Source organism: Fringilla coelebs (assembly GCF_963513975.1).
Source record: "Fringilla coelebs genome assembly, chromosome: 5".
Taxonomy (NCBI): Eukaryota; Metazoa; Chordata; class Aves; order Passeriformes; family Fringillidae; genus Fringilla; species Fringilla coelebs.
In genome coordinates, this window is record NC_140033.1 from 65,809,135 (window position 1) to 65,831,717 (window position 22,583).

Sequence of the window (22,583 nt, forward strand, 5' to 3'; positions counted from 1 at the left end):
AGTGTTTTTCCCCCATGTGCTGGCCCCAACAGGTTTCTATATTTATCTGTCCTTATTTTAGGAGGTCTGCAGAATAAAGGTATAGGTTACAGATGTGGTGCTTCTCATCTTAGCTAAGGTTTTCAGTAGGGAGAGTTGTTCTGGGACAGAATCCCAGCCCAGAGTCATTTGCTGCTTGCCTGCCAAGTGGACTATGAGCATTGCCAATGCTCTGCTTGACTTAGCTCGAACAGTTCACAGCCTCTGAGGAAGGGGAGGAAAATTCCATCATGAAATAGCTGATTTAAAGTGCTGTATCCCACAGTGACAGGAGAGTGCTCGCTAATGCCAACGCACTTCTCAGAGAGGGACTCTTAGTTTGACTCTCAGGATGTGTTCCTGCTTGGGAGAGGGCCAGGATTAAACCCCTCCCTCACTCCAAAACTTCAGTGAGTCTTTGAAAGAAAACCTATTCTGCTTTCACAGCTGACACCAGTTCTGCAAAGTGTGACTTGTTACAAGGAGGAAGAGGAGGAGGAGGAAGAGATTCTAGTGACATATCCACCTCCTCTTCCCTATGTCCTGTCCCTCAGTCAGCAGTGGGATTTTGCTTCTGCCAGAAACAGATAGACAAGAGGAATATGGGAAGTGAGCCTGCAAAGTGGAAAACTGACTCAGAAATTTACTTCTAAGGAAAATTTGCATTGTCAAATATGTAGTACATGTTCAAAACTCCTATTTATGTAGGATTTTGGCAGGTAATATGATATTTAGAGGTGCTCCAGGAAAAAAAAAAAGGTAAAAACAAAGAATTAGAATTATGGTGTCTCTTAGAGAACCTGATAAAGACCATTTTCAAAGGCCAGTGTAGACCTCTTTCCATCAAAAGATACTAAAAGTGGAAATAATTCTATCCAGAGAGCTGAATTCTACAGAATTGTCTTAGTTTGCAAGGGTTAAATAGTCACAGCATTTTGAGGTGTTTACATCTGATAACTCCCAATAGAGATAAACATATGTAGTGCTTGAAATGTAAGTTACAGTGGACATACTAAACATAGGACAGGAGATTTATTAGAAAGAACATCAAAGATTATTTTCAGCCCCAGCTGCAAATCTCTGTCAGGAAGGAGTGGCTGTGTGTGAGTCAGTTGTCTTGAGAATGGTGCACCTCACTGGAAACCCTTCTCAGTGGATGCCTTTCCACCCATTTCAGCAGCATTTGGGTCAAGCCTTCTTTTACTAGAAGGATATTTAATTTAATACTGAGAGGAAGGACTGAAAACCAGACACCCACATTTCCTTTGCCTCTTCATCTGGCAAGGCTACTCTGTGTAATCAGCAATAAAGATTCAGAACATCACAACCAGTTTAAACTGAATATCAGCTGCAGGGAAATGTCTGTGGTGAAAGCTCAAACTCAGTGTGCCAGGGGGAGAATAGGGGCTTATTCCAGCATTTTCTAAAACCAGATGAAAAAATTCTGTGTGCTTTTAAGTAGCACTGGTTCCTTCTCTATTACAGACAGCAGAGATTTTGCTCCTGACTTCAGTGAGGGAAGAACTGAAGCTGTGTGCTTTGGTGTAATTGTACAGGAGATGTTCTAAAAGGACAGAAGGATCAGGTGCCTACATGAGTTGTACCTGGTTTTGAAAGGGCAACCCTGTATGGAAAAGGATTTGTTATTACAGGGGTTTTGATACAGAAATCCCAAGTGTGCACCTAATTTAGCACTCTAGTTTTCCTGTGATTAAGTTAGATAAATAGCAATGAAGATAAATCTATTTTTTCCTACTGAAAAGCTAGTAGATACAAGAAATATGATGTATGATGGGAACAATGTGAAAGAGAAAGAAAAGATATACTGAATTATGATACTTTTTTTTCATTCTTTTTTAATAACTAGATGGGGCCAGTCAGCTATCACTGTCAGCTTACCTCTGCTTGCATCCTTCAATATTATGATTTAAATAACTAGTTTTAAATTTCCTAGTAGAGGAAAAGGGGGAAAGTAGGAAAATCAAAAGCTAGATCAGGTGCAAGTGGCCTATCAATTTGTACTCAAGCACGTGGCTGCACCAAGCCAGAGAGCCACAGTAGCAAGAGTCATGAGTAGCCTGTCACAGGTGAATTTTGAGCAAGAGCAAATCCATGATCAAAGTCTGCAGAATTCATCCCACTCAACCCTGACACCTCCAGGGCACTGGCACAGCTGGGTCACACCACATCTCTTCAGGAAACTGTGGGGTCAGAAGCTGGGAAAAGGAGGCAAACTGTCCAGAGTGAATGGAAAACCCAAAAAAGAATGGCCTGTGCGAAACAGTGTTTAAATGAGTAGGAAAGGAAAGACAGACAGACCTATGAAATGGATGGTATTTTAACTTTAGGCTCATCTTTCATATTTAGCCCAGGCTGCTGGTGATTAAAACTTGTTGCCAGGGTTTAACTTTTACATTTAGGCTACTTCTTAATAACTGCATAGCCACTCCAGAGGAGCATTGCTGCCTTTCATCAGTACTACAGTCTCAAAATGGGAATAGTGGCAGCTATTTTCAGAAGACACCAGGCTAATTAGAATACACTGAGTAGTCCAGAAGCTCCTACTAAGTCCATAAATAATGACTCATGCTGGGTAAGGGACAGAATTTGGCCCTTGCTGCTGTTGACAAAGAGGCTGAGTAAGTCACAGCTTTGCTCTCTCATTCACAACAGGTTCAGATGGTGAATGTGGAGGGGAGGATGAGGTGGCTGCCTTTCACTGCCTGCCAGTAACACAAACAGACACATCTAATTGGCCTGTTATCACTCTACAGTGCTTTCTAGGTCTGGTGTCACGTCTTATGACAGTTTTTGGCTGATGCTTCATGTTCTTGTAAAATGTCAAGCTACATTAGATCATTAATCTTGTGTAACGTGGTATTGGACAATGCCACTGGATGAATACAGAGTAGAAGTATTTCCAGTGTTCTTTTTCCCAGGGAACTCCACCTGGCTCTTTGCTTTCTGAAAAATACACTATGTTGAGACAATGTAAGGTAGAAAGGAGAGTAAGAACTACAATTATGCAAAAAGGTTCAGAAGCATCAATGGCTTGCAAAAAGATGTACTTAAGGATTTGCAGCCTACCCAAGAAATTCTACATGTCGAAACACCACACTACTCAGAACATGTATTTTAATTGCTGGGTGAAGGTCATAGGTGCAATCCAAACTGCTGAAGGAGCAGCTGCAGTAGTGTTACCACAATGATATGCAAGCCACAAATCCTGTTGTTGAAAAAGGTTATTCATAAACTGTTTCTATGATAATCTCTGTCTGTAAAGTTAACTAGGCTTTGGGGGGAAAAAAAAGAACATCTGATATTCATTTCAACCTTCTCAGCATTAACTCACTGACATAAAATGAGATATTTATAATAAATTGTGTATTTTCCATTTAAAATCTGCCCATATTTCCTATCAATTCACAGCCATTCTCTCTGGATGGTGCTGTAAAACAGCCATCACCTCACTGCCACTGCCACAGCCTGAGCATTCAGGGGTCTTCTGGTGGGGGTAGCTCAGTGAATCACAGAGGATCAAGCCTGTTTGTTTGAGAGAATAATTTGGGTTGGGAGGAGCCCAAGTCCAGCCTCCTGCTCCATGTGGGGACAGCTGTGTGGTCAGACCAGCTTGCTCAGGGCTTCACCCAGCTGGGTCATGAAAACTTCTGAGCAAGGAGCCTCTGAGTCCAGCCTGATCCATGGCCTTCTGATAAAGGAGTGGGGGTTCATCTCTCCAGAGGGGCCACCAGCAGTGGGCCATAAGTGACACCATGGCTTTGACATGTTTAAGAACCAAGGGGGACATTTGTACCTTCACACAGGTGAATAAATTCAGTGCCTGAACTGTTTGCATGCCCTGGGACAGGACTGACTGTGCCATGACCACATTCACTGGCACTGCTCTGCCTGGGCCAAATAAAACTCTTCCAAATCTATCCTGGCCACAGCCTGGCAGCTCAAAACCCGACAATTTGCATGCAGACACCCTGGAGTTTACTAAGGTAGATGCTGGCTGTTCCAGGCCAGCAGGGCCCTGAACCCAAGAGGCTCCCAAGCACCTCAGATCAGCTGATGTATATTGAGCCTTTTATTTTTTCCCAATCCAGCTGGTTCTCATGTGACTTTGTCCTGATCAATTTGTGCCTTCTTCATCTATGAAGATTTAAAAACTAGGAATTAGTTGCATGATACAGCACTTCTTTTTTTTTTTTTTTTTTTTGAGGGCTTGCACTAATCTAACCAATCTCCTGTGTGCATTTATGAAGATGAAAGCTACTCTGTAGATAATTTTCCAGGGAAACTTGTTCAAAAGCTGGTGTGATACAGTTTTGACACAAGCATGGATAAGCACCATCATGTAGCATTTCTTCCCTTATCTGAACAGTACCTCAAACTGATGACACCCTGGGCCATTCAGAGTTAGATTCCTCCCTCTTGTAGGATCATGATGTTCTCACAGAGCTAGGAAGTGTGAAAAAAGGTGATGGAAGAACTGGCTGCTAAGATAGAGAAAAGTGGCTTTTCCAGTCAGACTTTTCAGAGGCACACCCATCTCCCATTAAGGATCAATGCCAATTAGCCAGGAATCCTCAGGCAGTGCCCTGCAAGCTCTACAAAGGGGATTCTGCATTCCTGTGAAGATAAAGCTCCATGAGGATGTGTCAATTGCAGGGCTCAACAGGTTGCCCACCTCATGTTTGCAGGCTTGCTGGTTCCTGCAGCTGACCAGGACACAGCCAGGCACCTAAATGTCATTGTCATGATGAAGACATCCCAAATGTCTTCATCAGGTCAGTCCTCTCCCCACGAGGTAGCAGAGCAGGGAACAGCCTGGAGCTGAAACTTGCCTTCAGGAATAATTGCAGCATAATATCCAGAGATATGATGAGAGAAAGCCATGGTGAGATGTTTTTGTATTGCATTCGTTTTGTTGATATCTAAACAATTCCACAGATGTGCTCAACCATGAAACACAGAAATATGCAAGAGGAAAGACATACTTTGTCAGTAAATTTTATGTAAATGTAACACAAATACAAACACATCAGTAACGGGATAAAGGCTTCTTGTGGATAAAACAGCCAGTTTACTGTGATACAAGACTTCTGTATTAAATTAGTAATTTTAATTGTGCCAATGAATTTTCTTTCTTTGAGAGGACTGGTGAAATCTTTTTCATATCACGACATGAGGAAGAGGAGAGAATTCCAAGCTTTCAGACATAACTTGGTGCCATCAGGAGAAATTCAGGAGCTGCAGTGAAATTGTGGGATGCAGAGATCCTCCCATCAGCCTTGCCCAGGGGAGGAGCACCGTGGGCAGCAGCAGAGCCCAGCTGCACTCACAGAGACACAGCATCCTGCAGGAGCAGGCAGGTTGGCTCTGCTTGTTCCAGGCCAGCTGGGCCCTGAGCCCAGGAGGCTCCTGAGCCTTTTCCCCCTCTCTGTGAGCTCACTCTACCAAAGCAATCAAGGTCACAATAAAAAAAAGCCTTCATGGCACTTCAGTGCTGGGTAGATATGCCACAGGCCTACAAATTGGCCCAGGCTGTTATCAGACAAACACAGATCTCCTAAGTACATAACATCTCCTTCTGTCTGCCTTCAAGGGCTCCCCAAATCTCTGCCTGCCTTGCCAGCTTACAGTGACAACTTACTGATTGCATTAATGAGACATGAGAGGGCTCCATCGGCTCAGGAACAACCAGGGAACAGCAACTGCCTACAAAGACATTTTTTGTTAGTTTGGCTTTCTTTTTCCCTGCAACAGATCAGTGAGGTTTGCATTATAGTGCCTGTTTCCATGGCAGAAATCTCAGACAGGGAAATGTCTGTCTTCCAGGTTTTTAATCATTCTCCTTGTGATCCCAGACAGGGATCCCTGTGGGCCAGGACAGATGTTTTTGCAACCTTCATGATGGACAAAATCACATGTGTTGAAGGAGGGCTGAAACTTTAGTTAAGCCTTGTCAGAAAAGTTTCTAGGGCTGAACAATTCCTTATTTTATACTGAGATAAATGGTTTTGTACAAACACAGCAGCAGTTTCATCTCTTCTCAGTAAACTAAGCACTCCTTGGGGTCTGTGACCCTCAAGTTTCAGTTCTCCCTCAGAGGGAGACTGCAGGATGAAAGTTGATCAACTGGACACAGGACAAAAAAGACAGCCTCTCTGCCTTAACAACAGTGCAGCTTTTGAGTCAGTGATGCAACAGCCCAGAAGAGAAGCAGAACACTGAACACCTCATTAATGTGGCCAAAACAAAGTTTCAGCTATGTTTACTGTAGATATTCCTACATCCTTAATATAACAGCTGGTTGTAAACAGGATATCCATCACACAAAGCCCAGAGAGGTGCCACCTACCCTGAATTTTATTTGTATCTGCTGTACATATTTTTTGCTGGAGTTCCAAAAGATTTATTCTTCTGGCTACACAAAACCCACTGGCTTCACTTTGCACTGGCAAAACAGAAGAGAAGAAAAACAAGGCCAGGAAAGAGCACCTAATTCTATCCTTTAAGATTTGTCATGACACCATTTAAAATAACCTTTACATTTGTACACATGCATACACATTAGTTTACTTGCAAATGTGTGTAGAAAAACATGAGACAGAAGTGTCTTTGTCCTTCCATCAACTACAAAGGGAGTTTAGATGGTGAGATCATCTGTCAACATCTCTCCCATAAATGTTTAAATATGGACAGACGGGAGTGTCATTGATTATCTGGTTCCTTTATTCTGTAGATTGCAGAGAAGATGAAGAGTGGTTTACCAGGAGCAGCAGGAACCCGGCAGCGAGCTCTCAGTGCAGGGCTGGAAAACTCTCCTAGTGCTTCCTCAGCAAGTAGCAGGGAAGACAGAGGTTGTTGGTTTTGCTGGACACAGTTTCCCTCCCTTTCCACCCTGAATTGTATATTCTTTGTGTGTGTTGAGTCCCCTGAATTTTGGACTCTTGTTACATAAGTGGCAATTAATTAAAACAAAAGCAGCACAAAAAAGAACGTGCTCTAAAACTCATAGAGGTCAGTGTGCAGATCTCAGTGTCTTCAGAGGGCTCTGGAGCAGGGTCCTATGCCTTCAATGCTGTTAGAAGTGAGAACATAAATATGAAGTGTTTTACCAAAAAAAAAAAAAATTTAAAAAAAAAAAAAGCTTCCTATGCCAGTGAATAAAAACTTCCAACATGTGCCAGCTCAGGAAGTTCAGCTCTTTATGGAGGGAAAGAGCAACTTCTGTCCCTGAGATAAAACTGAACAGAAACTTCTCATGGAAGACTTTCCAACTATTTATTAAAAGCATACAGAACTGATATAATATTATTTAGCTCCAAATCATTGTTTAACCAGACTTCCACACTTTTTGGTTCTGTTTTGTTTCCAGGACTGGGCTTTTTCTTGCTTTTTTCTTACAGTGGTCTCCCTTGGAGGCCGGTTTCCTTCCTGCTGTAGCGTTACATGGCTGCCCTCTGGAACATCAGATCTCACAAAAGCCATTTTAATCTCCACTGGAGAAGAACACCAGTCTTTATGGAGTTGACATTTTTTGGAAACATCCAGAGTGATGCAGGACGAGTCTGTGAAGGAAACTGACACTAGGGATGAGCTTCATGTCTTCCTCCTATGAAGTCAGTATTCACTGTTTTCAGGGGATTTCTCAGGATCAGGACTACAAATAGGTTGGCAGAATATCTGTGCTGTCTTGGAGTTTTATGGCTGCATTATTCCCCTAGAAACCTACAGACCAGAATGTGCAAGTTAGAGTATTCAGGCTGCTTCTATAAAGGCTTCAACTTAAACCTTGTTCATTCTCAGTTTGCCCATCTGGAACAAAATGTCTGAGAACAAAGAAATTGGAAATTTAATCTGTAGGGATATTTTAGGTATAGAACCCCTAACTGTGAAACAATCCAGTTTTCCTTTTATAATTTGTGCTTTCACATACCCTCCACCTTCTTGAACTCCATCTATATAACAGATTTAACCACATCAGAAAATACTTTTTAAATGCTTATTAAAAAAAAGAAAAAGGCAGTTTTGTTTAATACAGTTGTTCTGGCCACCACAGAAAGAGCAATTTTTCTGTTAGTACTTCCACTGCATTCCCCCCTCCGCCTCCAAAAGCCACAGTGGGATCAATGCATTCTTAAATATGGTGTAGCTTATAAAGCACAGACACAGAACAAGCAAGGGCAAAGAAAAAAGGGAGTGAGGATCTGTTTGAGGAGAGGGAAATCATAAAATCATTGGCTCTGCAGCTCAGAGACACTGCAACAGGTTTTGCTGCAGCAACCCAAAGGTCCCAGCAGACCTGGAGTATCTGAAGGTCTGTGTGGAATGATGGTGATTACTGCTAATTTTTGTGTTCCTGAAAAGGATACAGCACAGAACTATGCAGTGCTACCAAGCTGATCGAGGTATTGTTACTTTATATAAATATGCTATATAAGAATTTATTAAATAAGTAGTTAATATTATTAAAAATAAATATTTCACTATTCCAATCCTAATAATTTACAAAGATCACAGGCTTTTCTGGAAGAAAAAATAATATTTGAAACTTTGAGATTATTTTTTTTAAAAGTGTTAGGATCTTTTTATGATCTCTTTTTTCTGATGTTAGATTTCATATTTCCAGCATCTCTCTATTATCAGGAATGGTTAAGTGATAAAAGCTGCAATTCTGCTTTCAGAACAATTCTGTTTTCTTTCACAGGATATGCAGAAAACCATCAAATGTAAGAGCATAAGGACCAAAAACACTGAATATTTTTGGTTGCTTTTCTCAAGTGTTCATTGTAGGGTTTTCAAATTTTATTGTATTTTGTTTTAGCCAACCTCTAAAATGTTCCTGAAATGCATGCCATTGTTTCCTCCTCTCTATATTTTTAACCAGAAAGCTGATGTCTCTTTGGGTTTTACTGAGGAAGGGCAGGTGCCTCTAGGAAACCTGCCTGTTGACTTGTGGAGAGTAGTATGGGAATTGCATAATTACCTACAAGTGATGGGAAGAAAGCACACAAATCTGCTTCTCTGCAGTCATGGTTTTGTCAAAAGTCAACCAAGGGAACAATTTCAAATTGCCATCTGTCTTTATCACTACCTCTGCCTCAGTAGCCAATCAAAGACTGCCTGCTGAGGAGAATATACAGCAAAAGGTTTAACCCTACTAATATGATTACTAATAATAAATAATTCATTGCTACTGTAATGCAGAGTGAAAGAGGCTAAAACCAGAGCAGCACATGGCAATCCCACTGCTTGAAATTTGGCTTGCCCAGGAAGTCACAAGGCACAAACTCAGAGCAGAAGGCTGAGCTATCAAGTGCCAATGGACCCCAGCCACCAAAGCTACTGCTGAGCATCCTTATTAGCACATTCCCAAAAGGTGAGATAATTCTACCTGCTCAGAATTAACAATCTTTTGCTGTGCATGAGGTCACACACTCGCTGGCAGAAGCTTGCAATAAATCTTAGGTAGTTAACTAAATGACAATTGCTATGTATAAAGGAATTTTAAAAATAAAATCCACATTCAGAAGAGTAAATATTACAGGAGGTGCTTAAAGTTAAGCATCCTTTAAGAAGGAAATAATCATGGCTCCAGTCTTCCTGCCCATAGAATGGGGGTAACGTTACATAGCCATTTTCTAAATTACTACAGGATGTTAAGATGGGAGTCTCTACATTAGGGCATGATAGTGTTATTTTCAATCTCTTTCCACACAATATTAAGTGCAATGCTTCTAAAAACCTGCCCCATCTACACTGCTGCAGAGTCAGGTCTGTTTAAAAAAAAATAAAGGAGAGTGAGCGATCAAGCACACATTACAGCTGCACCACTGGGTCAGTAAGTGAGAAGTTAAAATAAGAAGTTCATTCAATAAAATATTGATTCTGGAAACAGATTACAGGAAATCATTCCATACCACTAACTTAATTTATGAGTATTTATATTGCAGGAATTATACCAATATATCAAACACAATGCCTTCAACCTTAGTTCAAAAGAGAATTTTATCTCTAAGCTTTAACAACAGGGCTGAAAATAATTCAGATTATATGGGCAGCATTTTAGCAGCCCATTTTCATCTTCTTTAAAAGCAACATTCTAATGCATGATGGTTAAGGATCAAGTTGGGATTATGAGGAGAATGTTAAACATATACCAAGTAATACATCTGTTTTGAATAAAAGATGTTGTATAGAGTTCCAGTTCATTTTTTTTTTCAACTCTTTGCTGTACGTGTTGTAGCTGCTAAGTGAAACCATGCATCAGATAAATACATCACTTCAGCAACAGAGCTAATCAATTGTCTGACATGTTCTGAAATATGTGGACTAAAAATACTTGGGACAAAGGCTTTTCTAGTTTGGAAAAAACTAGTTTCATGCTCTGTTGTGGTTCACTCTTCCACCTCTGAGCTTCTAGGATGTGCTGTTGTCTCTAGACTGGTGCTAGACCATTCCCTCCATGGGTGTAAGCAGGCCTTTCACCATGTTCCCTGCCCATTTCCAAACACAAGTGGGAGGGAAAGGCATATCTGCTGGCCTGTAAGTCTCTGGCCAACAAACAGGTCACTCCCAATAAGAAAGTCACTAAAATATTCTGTTTGATTGCTGCATCTTATGATTTGGATACTGTTTTGAAGCAACTGATTTTTCAGAAGATTAATTTAGAAGTTCTGATACAGGGATTGTTTTAAGTTTTTTTATTCATTTGGAATAGGAAACTGGAAGCTTGCTGTAGCATGCAGTTTATCAAAATTACTCGGTTTGACCCATTAACATTTTCATTTCAATCCTGTCAGAACTTCACACTCCTTTGGATTTTAAATAGCCACCTTATCAAATCTATTTGATAACAATAACTAGCATGACTAGTTCCTAATATTCAACCAAAAATGTGTTTAATATTTCAATACAAGGGAAAATGGGTGCGTGTAGACTCCACTTGTGCTAGGCTGCAGCTACGGTTCCTCCAGAATTCTGGAAGCAGCCATCCCCTTTTCCTATACTTGGTATCCTCCCTGTCTGCAGCCTCACCTCCTTCTCTTCAGAGCAGCTCTTTGCCAGCTTCCTCATGAGGCAGAGAAGGAGGACATTCAGGTTTTTATTTCCTGATGAGGGGATAATAACAGTAGAAACAGCTGCCATACAAAGGCCGAGTGTTTAAGATCAGTTTTAAGATCTGGTACTTGTCTCATTCAGCCTCCAAACACCTCTGCTCAGGAACCAGAGATATTTTCCAAGTACTGAGTAATTTAAACTCTATTTGATGCCCTCTACTTCTCATACTGCAAAAAAAAAGTGAACAATCACTCCCTCTTCAGCTTTTCCACTCCAGTAACTCCTAGTGTGTCATTGTCCAGTGATGTTTCTTCCATGCTAAAGAGCTTTGGACAATTAATTTTGGTCAAGGACTATCACAGTTGGTGTATTTGTCTCCCCTTTGCTCTCACACCAGGGCTGTGTCTGCAGGTACAGTCCCTGTGAGCATTACAGAGCCACAACAGCAGAGCTCCTGCAACAGAGGTCCAACGTTTGCCAGCTGAAAGAGATTTTATGTCATTGTAGTTACACCAGGCTCTAAACCCAACAGGTTAAGCTGGCAGCAGCCTTTTCCTGGCAGCACAGCTGTGTCCACACCAGGAACTGTGCTGGCTGAGCTCCACTGGGCAGGTGGGATTTATTTCAGTTTCAGAACCAGGCTAACATCAGTGTGTGAGGAGAAGTTTCTAATGTAGGCCTGTAAGAAACATCTCTGATCTAAAAGCTCCATTACCTCTGCATGTAGCAATGAGCTGTCTTGTCCCTCAACTCCAACTACAAAAAAACTTAATTTGTGTCCTCCAAAAAAGGGGGTGGGCAAACTGATGCTGATGGATCGCAGGAATATCAGAAATGTTTATGAGTTTCCCTGTGAAAGAAGGATTTGATTTCTGCACTAACAAGGCAATTGGTGAATCTTCTTGTTACTGCTGGTATGTGAGAGACATGGCATTGGGATACACATTAGAGCAGAATCAGCTTCAGCTTTGGAAAACAGAAGTAGGACCACTGCCATGCAAAGTTGGTTTTGTTTTTTTTTTTTAATAAAGGTTTAACTACTGGGCTTGCAGATGTCATACTTTCAATTCCAGTACAGGGCTGGGAAAGTTACACAAAATTAATATGCATTTAGAAAGGAATCAAGACATCAAGCATTTATGCCAGAGTAACTTTTTACTTGTTAGTATTGTGTATCATGTTGTTATAGGACCTCATTAGCCTTGCTAAAGAAAACAAACCTCTGTTTGCAGATCCAGTAAGCTGGAGGTCTTACTCGATGAACTGTTGTCACCAAGTGCATATTCCACTATCCTTAAGGACCTTTTAGCCTTTTACAGGTAAGTTTTTTCTGATTCACTTGATTTAAAAACAAAGCATCTTTACAGAGAGACATTCTGACCCTCAGATTACAGATAGCTTGAATCAAGATCAGTCCAATATCCTCAGTCTTGTGTCAAACATAAAACCCCCCTATACAATATTAACAGTATGCCAGTGCAATATTAACACTGGGCATTTTATAAATGTGGAGAATGAAAAAGTTCTTGAAACATAAAATGAGACTCTGTATTCAGATGGTGTAATAGATATCTCTGATTACTAGATACTTGCATTGATCTGATTTGTATTTTAAATGAAATGTAATGAACTGTACAGGATATGTAGAGCATAAAGCCACATGCCTGTAAAAAGCCTGTTGCATTTCCTGACTTAAAAAACCCCCAACATTTGAAAACTTGATTACTTCACAAAAGCTGCAATATGATACAATAATAATAACTCAGTGTTATGTAAAGCTAAAATCTGCTGCCAAACCATGAGGGTTGCCAAGTTAATATTGACTTGCAGATAACCATTATCACGATGGAGAGCTTTTCCTGAATCAGAATGTATTCACCAAAAATGCAGTTTTCACAAATCAAAGCAGCTCTTAACTCATGTAAAATCTGGCAAACACGTCTGAACATTTTTTTTCAGTGATGAAAATCCTTTGGCTTTATTAATCAAGCAGATGAGCATTCAAGAGCATGACCCCACAGGGCAAAGGTTAAGTCATAAATTGGGATATCTATTTTGCAGTTTCTGTTCCAAATTCTCTTAAGAGGAGTTTTTGTCTTTTAGTTCTCCCTCACTGAGATGCTAGTAAAAGCAAGGAAAAGGAAGAATGATGAAAATTACCATCTGCTCCTATTTATCCAGATATATCAGTGTCTTTTTACTTTCATGAAAAGTAGCCAGAAATATTTTGCCAAAGACAGGTATGTTAATGTACCATTATTAAAATGTTTGAGTTTGGGTCTACCTGAACCAATATGCAAAATCTTATCTTCGCTGCCAAAACCAAAACACCATTTATTCACCTGTTTTTTTAGGCCAGTACTTTTAGTAATAATGCAGGACTCTCTTCCTTTAGAAAAACCTATATTGCAGAACCCTGCCACATACAGAAAAACAGAAAAGGATTAAATACAGCAGGATGTAAAAATCTCACTGCTGTGCAGGGACAGGAAGAAGAAACTATATTAATGATCAATAACTAAGAGAAATATAACAGAGCCTGGCTTTTACCAAAAAGAACAGGCTGAAGGTGCTGAACTCAACATATTCATTGCATGGAAATGCAGATTTTTATCCCTTAGAAGGTTCACTTCCGTGTGTAATACCAAAAACCACAGTCAGCATCTGAACTGCCTGGACCAGGCGATAGAATGGACCTTGAGCAGCCACTTTTGCTAGAATCAGCATCCCTCAGTGCTCCTTCCTCAACTGCATTTAGCATTAATCCCACCTGATCCAGGTTAGAGGGAGCTGAAACCCAGAGTAGATACCACTCCCACTTAAAATATAAACCAAAGAAAATTATATTGATATATTTCAGAGGCTTTTAGAACACTCCAAGTTCATTTAACTAAATGTTCATTGAGAAATCACAGCAAGTAACAAAGAAGGCACCTAGATGGAAACCTGTTTTTCCAGAGTTATAGATACCTTAATTCATTTCACTATTTTCTTTTCTTTCACGAGTTTCCTGTTTCAGACCTCTTAAGAAAAAGCTGTATTTAAGATTCAAAAAATCTTCTTAAGAACCAGCAATACTCTCTCTAGGGATTGTTTTAGGCAATTATAGCTTTACAGTTTCCTCTTCACATTGGATAAGGATCTAGGATAATGTCAGATATTTGGTATGTGGACATGATCTTGGCCCCTGCATATGAAGTTGTCATAGCTACTCTGGATGGTTTCTAAACATGACCAAATCCTCCACAGTATCCTTCCCAAGTTTTATGGTCTGCAAAGAGCTTCCCTTTAAAAAACAACAGTTTGCAAGACTGTGTGTGTAATACAGTTTTTCAGGTAGAGTTTGGCATTTTCTTTTGAAAAGAAACATTTTTTAAAATTATAAAATAGGGAAAGGGTGAGAAAGAGATACTATAGACCAACTAAGAGAAAGCTCATCATCTAAGATCACAGGAAGAAGGTCCAATTCTTTCATGCAAACTATACAATAAATTCTGGTTTGGTCACAGCAGTGTAGAACTGGAATAAATTCATCAACACTGGAGAAGCTGAGTTCAAATTATACCAGAACACCTGAGAGTAAAGCCAAGCCATTAGGTTTCATATTTTGTTCAGCTCTCCTATAAATTATGAAGAATCATAAATCAGCAGCTCATCATCTCTGGAAATATACAGAAAACAATTTTCTTTTGGGCCTAAAAACATAAGAATGGTTTGATTACCTTTGGATTCAAGAAATTAACCTTGAAGTATGATCATACTTCAGAATATGGTTTTATAATCTTTTTAACGTGGAAGAAGGAACATTTTCCAAACTGTATTTCACCCTAGGTACTCAGATTAGTCTCTGTTCTTTTCCAATGCAAGAGGCAAGAGCAAAATAAGTCATGAACAGGGACTGTTGATTCCAAAGGTAACTACAGGGTATGTTCATAGCAGAGCAGACAAAAAGGGAAATTTAATAAATGGAAAGTGGTTTAGAACAAGCTCTTCAGCAAGAACTACTGCCACAAAATATTACCATTGAAGTTATTACCAAAAAAAAAAAAAGAAAGAAAGAAAGGAAGGAAGAAAGAAAACCAACTCATCTTAATAGGTTAGGTCTGCTTTGAGTAGGAGGTTGGACCAGATGACCTCCAAAGTCCCTTGCAATCTAAATCATTGCATGATTCTAAACAAACTGGACTTTTCTTGTAAACATATTTGTTCAAGAGACTAAAAGAGATTTAAAAATCAAGATTGATTGGATAGGTGCTTATTACAGCAAAAATTACAAACAGTCACTTACAAGTAGCAAAAATATTACTTCCTCAGAAATACATAAAATAATGACCCTATCATTTGAGCATTCAAGTAAAGTTTGGTCAGAAAAAAAAATATATAACACTTTTTTCATTTTCCCTAAGCTTTCCCACTGATGGAACACAACCTTTTGGTCATGTATATTACTGCTTCTCTCTCAACCACAGCCCTCTTGTTGGATTCTAAAAGACTCAAGGAAATGATGCTGTTGAATGCAAAATTTTATGAATGTCCTAATGGAAAATGTTTCACTCTATAACTTCTAGGAAATTCAGCCCTACTATGGGATCACTTATAAACTGGGCACTTAATTTTTATTGCCCTGTTGGTTAAGTTAATTACATTATGACTGCTAGCAATTTTTCATCAAAACAAGAGGCTGTTTTACCATATCTTTTACATTTTGCTTCTCTAGAGTGCGCTGGAAAGTATCACAAATGTAGACAGAGGACCACTGTTAAATGGTGGCATTTGTGCTTGTAAGTTTAATCCAAAATAAATTTGCCATAAACCAACAATAAAATGGAATATAAGACTGACATTAAATAAGTGGGCTTTGCCACGGTGAACTAGCAAAAAGAGGAATCTTAGAGGCATATTGGGTGAAAAACAGGTAATATATAAAGTTTATTGTATTGAGTCTCCTATTGCATGTGTTACTTGACAGTGCTTTGGGGTTCTTGCAAACACAAACATGGTCAGACAGGCAATGAAACAAAAGTAATGACGAAATAGGCACAGAGACTCTGCTGATGCCAATGAGTGTGTACAGACCCTGCTTCCCTACCCAAAAATCCCACTGAGGTCTCTACTTTCATCCTACTCACTCTAACCACAGAGAGAATCCCTTGTTATTTCAAGGAAGATATTAGAGTCCACACAGGCCATATTGCACTAATTTGAAGAATAACTACAAGAATTCTTCCTAGTGCAGTTAGAATATGCCCAGAGAGCTCTGCTGCTTTATGTGTCGGCACTTTCATGCTTGCATTTCTGTGCAGAGCTGTAACCCTGGGAGCTATTCTGGTATTCACCATGTCCATCTCTGTGTTTTCCCAGTGTTTTGATGTGAAGCTGTTTTTAGATCTGCTTGCAAGGCTGAATCAGCAGCACAAGGGAATGAACTGCTTTCAGTGATTAAAGGCAAATATCACTAAACACTTTCAGCATGTAATTACAGAGCATTTTCACTCCTCTGTTGCTATTGGTTTAAAGGAGTTTGAGTTTCTGCTGATAGTTATCCTCTAACAGCTGGGGCCACTTTTGACCCAAACACATGGATCTGATCTATGTGGTACCACCATGGCCCTCAGAGATATTTGGTTAAGGTGTTCTTCAAGCTCAGGCCTAAAGCATGAAGGAAAGGTCACTCAAGTGTTATGAAATGTTCTTCATTGTAGAACTATTTTCTGTTCTCTCTACTTTTATCATGACTTTGTTGGTAGTATTTCTAATTTTTTTCCCCTTTTGAAAAGGCCACAGTTTAAAGCTCTCCCCCAAAGATACATTTCCTTCCAATGTGTTTATAACTTGACATTTTTGGCTTTTATTACCCTTGCAGTACATCTTTAAACATTAAAATATTTTAATGCTGTGTGCATCTTACAAGGAGCCACAGGTATTTTCTGAGACAAGGAAAGTGCAGAGACAACAAAAGTCTCCCTTCTCACCACAGTGTATATGCACCCTCACCCTTCTTTTTTTTTTTTTTTTTCTCATTGTTAATCATCATCTACGTCAAAACATGAATTTAAACGATCAGTCTGTCTTTCTTCAGATGAGGGCATCTTATCACTCAGTAATTGTAAGTCTGGGCCACTACACAAAATGCTATAAAGACACAAGCCATAAAGACAGTTCTTCCCTTGCAAAGTTTACTGTTAGACATCACAGTTGGACACAACACACATAGAAAAAGAAAGAAAACTGAGACTTTAGTGATAGTTGTATTTGGCAAAAAATCAGGTAAATTTTCACTTGGACAATACCCCCCTGAGAGGAGGTCACTGGTAAAGTGTGTATGATTACATGAATGCTGCTCAGTTGTACTTACCCAGCCAAGCTAATGCTGAGGGAAAACAAATAACTAATCCATGGAAGGTGTATTCCTGAATGAGAAGACAGTGCTAGGCAGAATATCACAGCAGCTCAGGATTCAGATTTGAACCCTGGAGCTCCCATAGGTCTGGAGAAGGCAGCCTCTTTGGCCTTCCAAAAGTGTAGTATTTTGAGAGCTTTTTCTGCAACTGTTCTCTCACTTAATCCTTTTTAAACCACTGCCAAGGAGGGAAGAAATTCCAAAGATGAGAACTTAACAGTTCTCCAAGATCCCACAGGTGTGGACTTGGCACATTTGGAGAAAAAGACTGTTTCCACCTTCTGTGTCCCTCTTCCTTCTTCCTAGCCCTGCCTTGCCCCATAGTCCCTCCATACTTCTGGAAAAATTAGATTTGAGCTTAGCTGTAACCAAACCCTACACTCCAGTATGGCTCAGCTAAGAGACCTGATGAGGAAATGCTGCTGCTGAGAAACATGTGGGCTTTGTTTTATGCACCCAAAGAGTTAAAAATATTGTCAGAAATACCATAATGTATAAAAGCTGCAAACACCCAACTGTAGTGTCAGACTGCCAAATTGTACAAATGTATTTGTCTCTCTTATTTGTAAATGTTATTTGAACAGAAATGGCACATTGTAACCACCTAACAAGAAGCAGTCTTTTTAATGACGTTTGAGACTTCTTTGCTCCACTGTATGGAAATATTTAAGACTTAAAAGATTTATATTACAAAATAGCATTTTAAATGGCTCAGCCCCATTCCCAGTAAAGTCAAAGAGTGGGTTACTGTCAGCTTCAATGAAAGTGGCATAAGGGCCAAGATGAATTTAACATGATTTTTTTTCTGTTTTGTTCCAAGAGTCAAGAAGTCTCTCCAAGAAGTCTACTTCTTAAAAAAAAAAAGAAGGAAAACAACAACAACAAAAAAAATCAAGCAAGTTATCAAGCATCCATCAGTGCCATGGCCAGACATGAACATCCATCAAGACCTCTGAATGTCAGAGTTCTACCACACACAGTATGTTGGGCACAGAGAAACACCATGTATTTCCAAGTTTAGGATTGGAAGGCATCTGTTTCCTTTTAAAATATTTTCTCACAATATCCAACACACCGTCCCATTTGCTCTAAGACAAAGACTCTCATCTTATGCACACACTTCAAGGATAGAAATCAACACTAACAAGTAAGTAATACAGTCTGATCCTATAAAGGGATTAAAGTTTGAGTAAAGTCAGCAACCTTTGATTCATTTTCTTTTTTTATGATTGACAGATGCTAAATTAAATTATATAAATGAACAAACAGGCCCATAAATTTTATATACATGTTTCAATTTAAATAGCACAAGGACAAACATTTATCTTCAACTGAGCTTTCCCACCAGCCTCCAGAATGAAAATGTTTTTCTTTGTTGGTTTTTATGTTTTATGCTCAGATTTTTTTGATAATTATTTGGATCATGCATTTTGTGTTTCTGCTGATCCTCAGATGTGAATAGCAAAATCATATCTAGCTTCTTGATAAAAGTTTACAGGAAACGTGGAAATGACATATCCTAATATTTAGATTATTCATTCTTCTTCTCTTTCTTATTATTTCTCTTCCTTTTTAGTAATTTATTTAGAATTATAAGCTCTGTTGAAGACCTTATACTGTGCATATGTGGGCTGGGACACCCTGGATTATTCCAGGCTGCTCTAAGTCCTGTCCCATGTGGCTTTGAACACTTCCAGGGATGGGGCAGCCCCGACTTCACTGGGCAACCTGTGCCAGGGCCTCACCACACTGTTTCCCCTCTGGTGCCACAATTTGCTGTTCTGCTTGAAGAACCCTAAGTAGCCCTTTAAGCTCAAACATAGCCAGACAAGTTTCATCCCAGAAGTTTATGAGGGACAGCACGGTAACACGGTAATGTCACACAAAGGTGATCCAGTGACTTAATTAGGATCAAGTTAGCAGAGACAGAGTAAAGCTGTTCATCTCCTGAGAGTCCTGCAAGAGCTGGGAAAGGGTACCACAAGGACGGGGGAAAAAACCTTACAAACCCAAACCAGAACAAACCAACACGCATTTTATAAGGAAAAAAAAAAGTTGGAATCCAGCTGTATATTTTAAAAGGGAAAGGTTAGAAAAACATTCAGGGAGAGTGCCCAAAAAGTTAATTTCCAGCAGCACTTGAGGTAGCAAAGCCTGGGAAGGCTCCTGGCGCCCTCTGGTGTGAGGCGGCAGCAGGAGTGGAAATTTCCTCTGGAAAACACCTTTGTCCTAAAGTTCAGGCAGATAAAATGACTCTTAAGCGTCTCGATGGGAAGAGGGGTAATTTGATCCCCCAAGCGAAGCATGGCTTGAGGCACAGCCTAATTTTGGTGTGACAGGGAGGAAAGGAAGGAGGTTGCTTTTTATTTTTATTCTTATTATTTTTACTTAGTTTTCATTTCTTCTCCAGAGTCTCAAGTTGGGCCAGCTGCAATATGAAGAAAGGAGCCCTGAAAGCCAGTGAATGAAAATCTCGCAGGATCCTCGGAATAATAGTTGCAGCATGACAAACATTTTTAAAAACCAGCAAAACCTCTCAAATCATGCATGTCTGTTTCCCTCCCATCTGGAGTTTCCAAGGGTGGGATAGCCTAAACGAGCACGGAGGAGAAATGTTTTCTTCAACACGACTTAAATACTAAAAGGAAAAAGCCTTCGGGGGGAAAAAAAAGCCAAACCAAAACCGAACAAAAAAAACCCAACAACAAACAACAGAACAGAAAAGGCATTCTTGACTTAAGCACCTCTCCCTTCAAATCGAAGGATGCTCCCTAACCCAAATCGACACCCTTAATTTAATTGCCAGGAGAGTAAGGAGCACTCTCTACTAGCAGGTTATGAATTCACGTTTTTAAACATCTTTTTTTTTACCTTTTTCCAATCATTAACAGCGATAATAGCGTCTTGTGAGAAATAAATGCACAAAAGCCCACTTCTAAATGCAAAGGGACCGGCAAAGCAAACCGGTAGAGCAAACATCAGGATTCTTCCTTTAGGTACCTGCTGAGGAAATATACTCAGGTTTTAACCTCTAAAATTAAAAGAGGGTCGGGGCGTGGGGCGCGGTGTTTATGCTGATTGGAGACAAATGCACAGAGCTTTCCAACTCATCTTCACCAGCTGTTTTTCCTTCATTCCTAGCATCTTCCAGCAAATGCATCTTCCAGCCCCTCCCAGGAGACGGGTTTCTTGGCAGGAGCCGCTTTTTGAGAGGGGGTGGTCCCGCAGTCGGGCCGCCGTGCGGGGCCCCTGCTGCAGGTCCGGCCCCCGGGGTGCCCAGGTGGGAGAAGGTCCCTGTCGCGGGGATGGTGGCGGGGTTTCAGCTGGCCTTGCACTGCAGCTCTTCCTCTCGGCACCCTTTCCATGCGGGCAGCAGCCGCTGGGCTTCTCCCTCGGCTGAGGACAAATTTACCTTAAAAACAAACCATAGGGGTTTTTTAATTACTTTTTTTCCTTTATTACTTTTTTTTTTTTAATCTTTTGTTCGTTTGTTTTTGCGCGTTTATTTGGTGGGGTTTTTTTCTCTTTTAAAAAGGAAGCTTTTTATGCAAGTGCTTTCACGTCCAGATCTGACAACGCTTGACAAAGTTCGGGGATATTAGCGGCAAGTCCCTGACTGCCGCTCTGCTTTTTGCATACCAACCAAAACACACTTCCTTGGGATAAAAAATGCTAAACTAAACACAGTTTATTTAGTAAAAGCCAGCAGATTTCTGTCAAGGTGCAGGCAAGTCTCGGCACTATCTTGATTTGTAGGTTTACACGCGTGGTGCTCTTCCACCCCAAGCTCCCCATCGAAGTGCTGTGGAAGAGAAAAGATATTACTTTTGTTTTGTTGGTTTTTTTTTTAATTAAAGGACGCATTTTACAGGCAGCGATAAGTCAAAGCAAACTGTAGCCGAATTCTTGTAGGAAGGGTCATGCGCGGGCGGATTTGTCCTATTAATAGGACACAGGAAGAGCCGGGAGAGCAAACGCCTGCCCTCAACACAGCGTGGGATGTTATTTGAGGTAATAGATTGAGAGCAGACACGAAATCAGTGCTTTGTGGACATTCAAACGCGTCGTTATTTTGCGTTAAATAACATCTTAGAAGGCGCTTCCCCGGTTTTTCTGCTGGAAGGATGCGGGATTATTTGGAAGCAATTAAAATGGAGAACAAAAAAAACTGTATCCAGACGACAGCTCCCCGTGGGAAGCTAATCAACACTACAGACAGTAAACATCCTACTATTAAGGGCTACTTTGCCGCAATTAGTTTTAAATCATAAACATATAAATACGGGAAATAATTCTGAGACCACATCGGAGTTTACCTGGAAATGACGGGAAAGTAACAGAGTATTTCCGAAACTGTCAGTACTTTTCAGGGAAGCCTGTTGATGCTGAAGGACTGACAGTGGGCAGGAAAAAAAAAAACAACCAAAAAAAAAAACCAACCAAAAAACCCCGAAACAAACAAACTTACTTACAAAAAACCCCCCAAACAACAAACAACAAAATCTAGGACACCCCCCGAGCCCCAGTGTCGCCGCGCTTAGGAGAAAACATACAATACGTTTCCAGAAATCCCGCTCGCTTCATTGTTACTATTGTAGTTATCATATTGTTACTATTGTAGGTATAATATTGGCTGACACCGCATTAAAGATCTCAGTAAGCTACAGACGATCTCAGCAGTTACAGACTTACGGAACATTTAAAACATGTCCCTGCCAGTTTAAGAACTAAGCATTTTATGTAAAAAGGACTCTGATAGCGATTCATTTTTCCTAATTAGGAATGAATGGGTTTTTTAAAGATTTTTTTTTTTTTTACAAAAGTGACTTCACAAAACAAGATTTCAGTATTTTTGCTTTATTGACCTTCCTCTTGACAAGCAGTAAAAAATGTAGAGTTCAGGAGGTGCTGGATTTTTGGCTGGTTGTGTTTTATTTTAATATTTTGTTTTATGTTAAGCTTTTATTGTTGGTTGTTTGTTTGTTTTTCAGTATCCACTTTGTATCCATGTTTATTACATTAGTCCATTACTAAAAATTCCCAGAAGGAAAAAAAAAACCCAAATAAAAACCCAAACTATGGAGGCAATAAG